The following is a 5,998-nucleotide window of genomic DNA, read 5'->3' as shown; positions in this document are numbered from 1 at the left end:
GGTCTACACAGTGAGTTCCAGGACAGCCAGACCCTGTCTCAGAAAAAAAAAATGTAGCCCTTTATAAGGCAACCACAACCATACTCTAGCAGAAGTCCACATATCCAAGAATATAGAGGTAGCACAATTTACATTTGAGTATGAAAAGAGAGGGAGAATGAGAGAAACTATAAAGTTGGGTGGGTACAGACGGGGTGGATTTCAGAGGACTTGGGGGAAGAGTGATATGATCAAAACACATTCTATAAAATTAATAAAGTATTTAAAAATTACAAATGAAAATGATCAAACAGCAGGATTATTTATCCTTTAAATTTCAGATATCACATTTCTCTGAATTTCTTTGAAAGCCACATCACATAATTGAGTTACATGTAACATCATTTTACAACTAAAACATATTAATCTTTTGTGTAAAATTTGTGCCATGAAACCATACTTTCTTGATAAGGACCAGGCAGGTGAAGGATGCCACATGCCCTCCTGGAGCTGCTTGTGCTGGGCAGGTAGAAGAAACCACAGGACTGCCTAACACCACAGGGTGGTTAGACAATATTATGGTGAACAAATGTAAGGTAGACTATCGGAGAGAGAGTCAGAATGACTTGTGTCCATTAATCAAGAAAGTATCTTGATTAATAGAACTTTAATACTTTGTCATTTTCTACCTAGAATATTGATGAGAATGTACTTTTCCAGGTATGTCCTGAGTCTACCTGCTTGGTTCATAGGAACTAAAGATAGAGTACCTTCTCCCATCTCCATGTCTAGTGACATGGGTTTGGTAGCTTGAAATTGGCTAAATGTAGAAGTATTTATGTCATAGGAAATAGTGGTATTGAACAAGTGTTCAGAGTCTGATATGTACAAAATCTAACACTATGGCACCTGCACTTGCCAAAAGAGAGTCTTGCTGCTTTCAGCAAGTAGATCAAGAACAGTAGCCCTGACTGACTGACTGCATAATTGCTAGCAATGGGAAGAATTACAAGGCAAAGTGAAGATTAGGTGTTGATTGGACAGCCAGGAGGAAAAAAAAAATGTGTTTTTCTGCACTGATGTAGATGTTACCATGCTGTTTCACAGGCCACAAACTTCCTTTGGGGAGGAAGTTCAGGGACACAGGATCAGTTAGATTGCTGACTGCTAGAAAAGTCTTCTCTAGTCTATGTCCAATCCTGAAAATCCAGTTTCAGATTTCAAATGTCAGTGGATGCTGGAGGCTCTCCCTGAGGAACAACATAAACACTATTATTTAAGTGAGGCAGGACAATAGTACAAGCAGCAGCAAGTGCATGCAGACTCACAATGAATAAGCAAAATTGGCTGAAACAACCTGTCAGTGGACCAAAAGCATGGTAATTAATGATGCACACTCCTAGCCAAAAACAACATTGCCAACAGTAATAGCCACTTTCAAAAGGACCAACCAAAAACGTTCCTGAGGCAGCTGGATTTTCCTAACCCCATAAAAACATCCTGACCCTTTTACAATAAAGAGCTTCTATAGTGGAATCCCCTGAGTCTGTGTCATTGCATCTGCACCTTTTCACCCCCTGCCCAACACCCCGGGAAAAGGGGATCGTACAACAGGCAGCAGCAACAAGCCCGCAGCAACTACAACTGGCACCCAGTGTGGATGGACCTTTTCCTTTTACTCACTCTTTGGGTCCTCCTTACCCTCTTTTGGGCATTTTTCTTTCTTGCTTGCTGCCCTGGCTGCTGTGCCCATCCTGACTCTCTGCTGGCGTCTTGAGTTCGCCACCTTCGGCTATTTTCGGTGAGTTGATCCCTATTTTTCATTTTCTAAACCCTTGGTGAGTTGGGGCTTTCTTTCCTATCCCTACGTGTTCTTTTCTTTCCCATGTTTGTCTTCCTGTTTAGAAACTCTCCATCGCCACAGGGTTCATCCCAGTACGTCCACATAAAGGCAGACTACCCAGGAGGTAGAACCAATAAAGGATCCTCCATCAGGTTCTTTTTACCTGGAGATACTGAGTGAACATAAAGCAGCGGCCTAACAACCACGGAAGTCCCTCACTATAAGCAGCACACTCGGGCCACAAACACTATTTCCCCTTTCCCTTCCGGGATTAGAACATCTATTTCCACTGACTTGACCCTGGAGCTGAGGACGGGGACGAGATGCAATTGTTGCCGCTCACCCCGTGTCTTGTGGCCACTTTCTTATTTGCTTCCCCTCCTCATAGGCTCCTCCTGGGACCCATCAGGAATTGCGCCCCTTCCCAGGAGGATGGGGCCTTCCCTTCTCTGCCAGTGCTACTACCACCTCCTCCGCAAAGTTGGCAAGGGTCCTGTGAGTCCCATGCAAGGGTTGCTGCCCTGGATCTTGCCTGCTGTTTTCACCTTTACCTGGCCTCCCACCTACAATATGCAGAACCTGGAGTAGAAACTGACTTTTCAGGCCGTTTTGCTGAGGTATTCCTGCAGCACTTTGAAGGTGAGGTTTCAGGAGCCTGGGGCTCACTCTCCCTAATTGTCTGGCCCTGCTGAGGAGATTGTACCACAACAGGACTTGTCTCTTGACAGCTGCAAGGTGGGCGGCCCCTGCTTGTGTTGGGCCCATCTCTATCTTCTAAGGATCTAGCTGACCCCCTTTTTTCCTCAGTCTTTTCTGCTCTACAACGTTCTCAAAGTTGAAGCTCAAGAAACACTTTTCCCTCTGTTCAGTGGGTCGCTCAGTCAGAGACTCTGTATAAGGATCCTTCAGTGGCAAGAAGCCATTGACACCTTCTCCCCAGTTGGGCCTCTGGAGACCACATCAGGCCCTCCAGTCCTAGGTGAAAACAGAAACTCTAATTACTCTGGTGGTGCTGGGACAGTTGGTAGAGGATTGGTTAGTGATGGCACATCCCCTGGGGAGAGATGGACTCACCACTTTGAGACTCTGAGACTGAGTCATGGAGGGGGAACCTTGAGGGATGGAGCAAGAATGCTACAAAGATAAGAATTGTCCCCTCGGATTCCCATTGAGAAGGTGTCCCCAGCAGGGACAGTTCATCCCCTTTCAACTCCCTCCCCTCTCCTGGATACTACAGAAGTAGCCACAGGGTCATTCATGTTCCACAAGGACTCAAAGGGCACGGATGGGGATCAGCCCCTCTCAGGATGTCCTTGCTTCCATGGCATGCCCTCTTGACTGAAGGCTGTCCAGTTAATGCTGGAAGGAGGCATTGGCTCCCATGGTGTCTTCCTGGTATATCACAGTGAGACAAGACATAGTGGCTATGTCCTCACTTTTAACTTCTAAGGTAAGGCCAAGCGCTTGCTTTTGTCACTGAATAAGGAAGGTCAGTGCCCGGTCCAACATCTGTGGTTCCAGTCCATTTTCCATACGCTTGGGCACTTGTAGGTGCATCCCATCCCTGTGGAGTCTGGAGGCTGCAGTGATGTTCTCCTTGTCAGTTATGTGCCCTCCCAGTGGCAGCAGTCCCGGAGGCAGGCTGGGAGCCAGGCAAGGGTGTATGAGGATGACTGATGCTACCCCAGTTCTCCTTATTTTAAGCAAGTATTCAGACAATTGGCCATGCAGCTTCAAACCCATTACAATTAGTACTCTATTTTAAAGGTCAATTTTCCTCCAATGACACTCAGCCTATGATGATGTAGCAGAGTTCCAAGCCCACACAAACTTACAATTTGGACTTAATGTCACCCTCGACATGCTACTGGCTGTGGACAATAAATACACTGATCCTGTCTCACAATCCATGATTGGCCTACATTCCTATTTCCAACAAGTATCCAACCTAGCCTTCAATGCCCTCAAAATTTGAACGACCAAGGACAGTGAAGGCTTCTCTGCAATCTTGTCCACCAGGCTGAGGAACCATTTACTGAAGTTTTGACCCATGTCGCCAATGCTGTTGAAAAGTGTGTCCCACCTGGCCCTACTAAGGATACAACTAACCTGGGAGGAGCTCAACACCACACCTGTAATGTCATCACGCCTTTTAAAAATGAAAATATTCATAAGTGGGTCTTGGCCACTTGTGATATTGATACACAGAACAGGTCCATTTCCACCCTTATAGCTTCCATCAATGCCTTGGTGAATGCCAACCCCAACAAGAATGATAATTCCTTCCTACCACACTGTACTTGCTGGGGATGTGGACAGTCTGGCCACTTATGTAGGAATTGTACCACGGCTCATCCAAAGATCTAATGCCCTAAATTCCAAAAGGGCCATCTATCATTGGGCACAAGACTGTAGAAACTCCCAGCAGGTACTGATATGAATGACAAACTGTACAATGGCTTCATGCTCCTGGTGCATGAAGGTAAGTGGTGTGCCTTGGTTTGTAATGGTTAAGGTGAGCTGGTTCTCATCCACTAGGCAGATCTCTTTGATTTCAGAAGCATAGTAGATGCCATGTAAAAAGACAGATTGCCCCAATACTTTTGTTCTCTCTGCTGATGTTACTTGAATAGCAGTAGAACCAACCTTAATAAAAGACTTTGCTATGTTTATGAGCTAGCTTGAGAGCATTGTGGAACACCTTTACATCCTCTTCCAGAGCCAAGGCAGCAGCAGGAAGTTTCTGTTGTTCATTTTCTAAGTGCTCAGCCAGCTTCTTGGGACAGTCTATGAAAATAAGCCATTTTCTGGCCTTCGGGCCAGTCATCAGTCACTCGTGGTACTTGCTGTATTCCCTGACCCAGGAGTTACAGACAGACTGGAGAGACATTGTCGTAAGCAAAACCAAGAAAAACAAATGACTTAGAGAGGAAATATGTTTTAAAATGATTGATAGGTTCAGTATGGGCTCCCTGGATAATCATTTCCTTCAGGACAGGCAACTTTCTGCCCTCCCCCTTTTAGAATTTGGTGGCCCTTAAGATATTGGAAATCACCCAATTAGAACCTGTAAATATTTTGCAGATAGCTGCTATGCTACACAAGTGTGCAAAATTGAAGTACAAAAGGATTCCATCTCGAAAACTATGCAAACTCTTCAAGACTTATTACAGTCCAGAAGACACCACTGACACATATCCCATATCAGATCACATATGGGACTGCCAGAAATGCTAGCAACAGGCAACCACAGAGTAAACTGCCCAATTATGACTATGATAGTGTCTTGCCTTTCCTGGAACAGGCTAAGCTCATCCATCAGCAATTTTCTTTGTCCCCTCAAAATTTGCAGAAGCTTTTACCTGGTTTACCCTTACCCAGCTGTAAACATTTAGTCAGAAGCTATGTAACTTAACTTGAACTAAGTTGAGCTGTTGGATTTGTCTACCATGTTCTTTGGCCAAGTGTGGGATCACATAAAATCCCTGTTGGACCCATCTAAACTTGTTGCATGGTGCCTCATGGGAGCCGTGGTGGTGGCTCTAATATTCCTGTTTAAGTGTCTCCTACAGCTAAGATCCTGACAACAGCATGTGAACAAGGCAACACTTCTGGTGTTAATGGCTATGGAGCACACTGGACCAAAACCTCCAATGGAGGTGGCCCGTGCTTGGCTCACACAAATAAATATAGGAGGCCCTTTAAAGCCCTAGTTTTCCTAAAAGTCTCCTCTTGATTCTGACTACTTGGTACCTTCCAGGGACCCCATCCTTCAAGGACAGGGAGTCAAAGATGGGTAAGAGCCTGTCTGGCAAGCCAACCTAAGAGAGACATAGCCCAAAATGCTGGGGGTCCCCAAGGTGGGGTTATAAAAATCCAAAACTTCCACTAGGCCACCCAATAAAAATAAAACAGAAAGGGTGGGATGAGGCAGGGCAATAGCGTAAGCACAAGCAAGTACATGCAAACTCACAACAAATAAGCAAAATTGGCCAAAACAACCTGTCAGTGGACCAAAAGCACAGTAACTAATGACGCAGCATTCCTAGCCAATCACAACACAGCAGCAGCGACTGCCCATTTAAAAAGGATCAACCAAAAGCATTCCTGCAGCAGCTTAATTTCCCTAATCCCATAAAAGCCCCCAGCCTGTGTACAATAAAGAGCTTCTGTATT

The 5,998-nt window shown here is 45.2% G+C and overlaps 1 pseudogene; it reads left to right on the top strand.

Annotated features, from left to right (window-relative positions):
- Positions 1 to 2,145: 2,145 nt before the first annotated feature.
- LOC146891364 (SH2B adapter protein 1 pseudogene) lies at positions 2,146 to 3,499 on the top strand (annotated as a pseudogene).
- The last annotated feature ends 2,499 nt before the right edge of the window (positions 3,500 to 5,998 follow it).

Source organism: Myodes glareolus, chromosome 16 (genome assembly GCF_982192425.1).
Source record: "Myodes glareolus chromosome 16, mMyoGla1.1, whole genome shotgun sequence".
Classification (NCBI taxonomy): Eukaryota; Metazoa; Chordata; class Mammalia; order Rodentia; family Cricetidae; genus Myodes; species Myodes glareolus.
The sequence above is the reverse complement of the archived record's forward strand: the minus strand, read 5'-3'. Positions and strand labels throughout refer to the sequence as shown.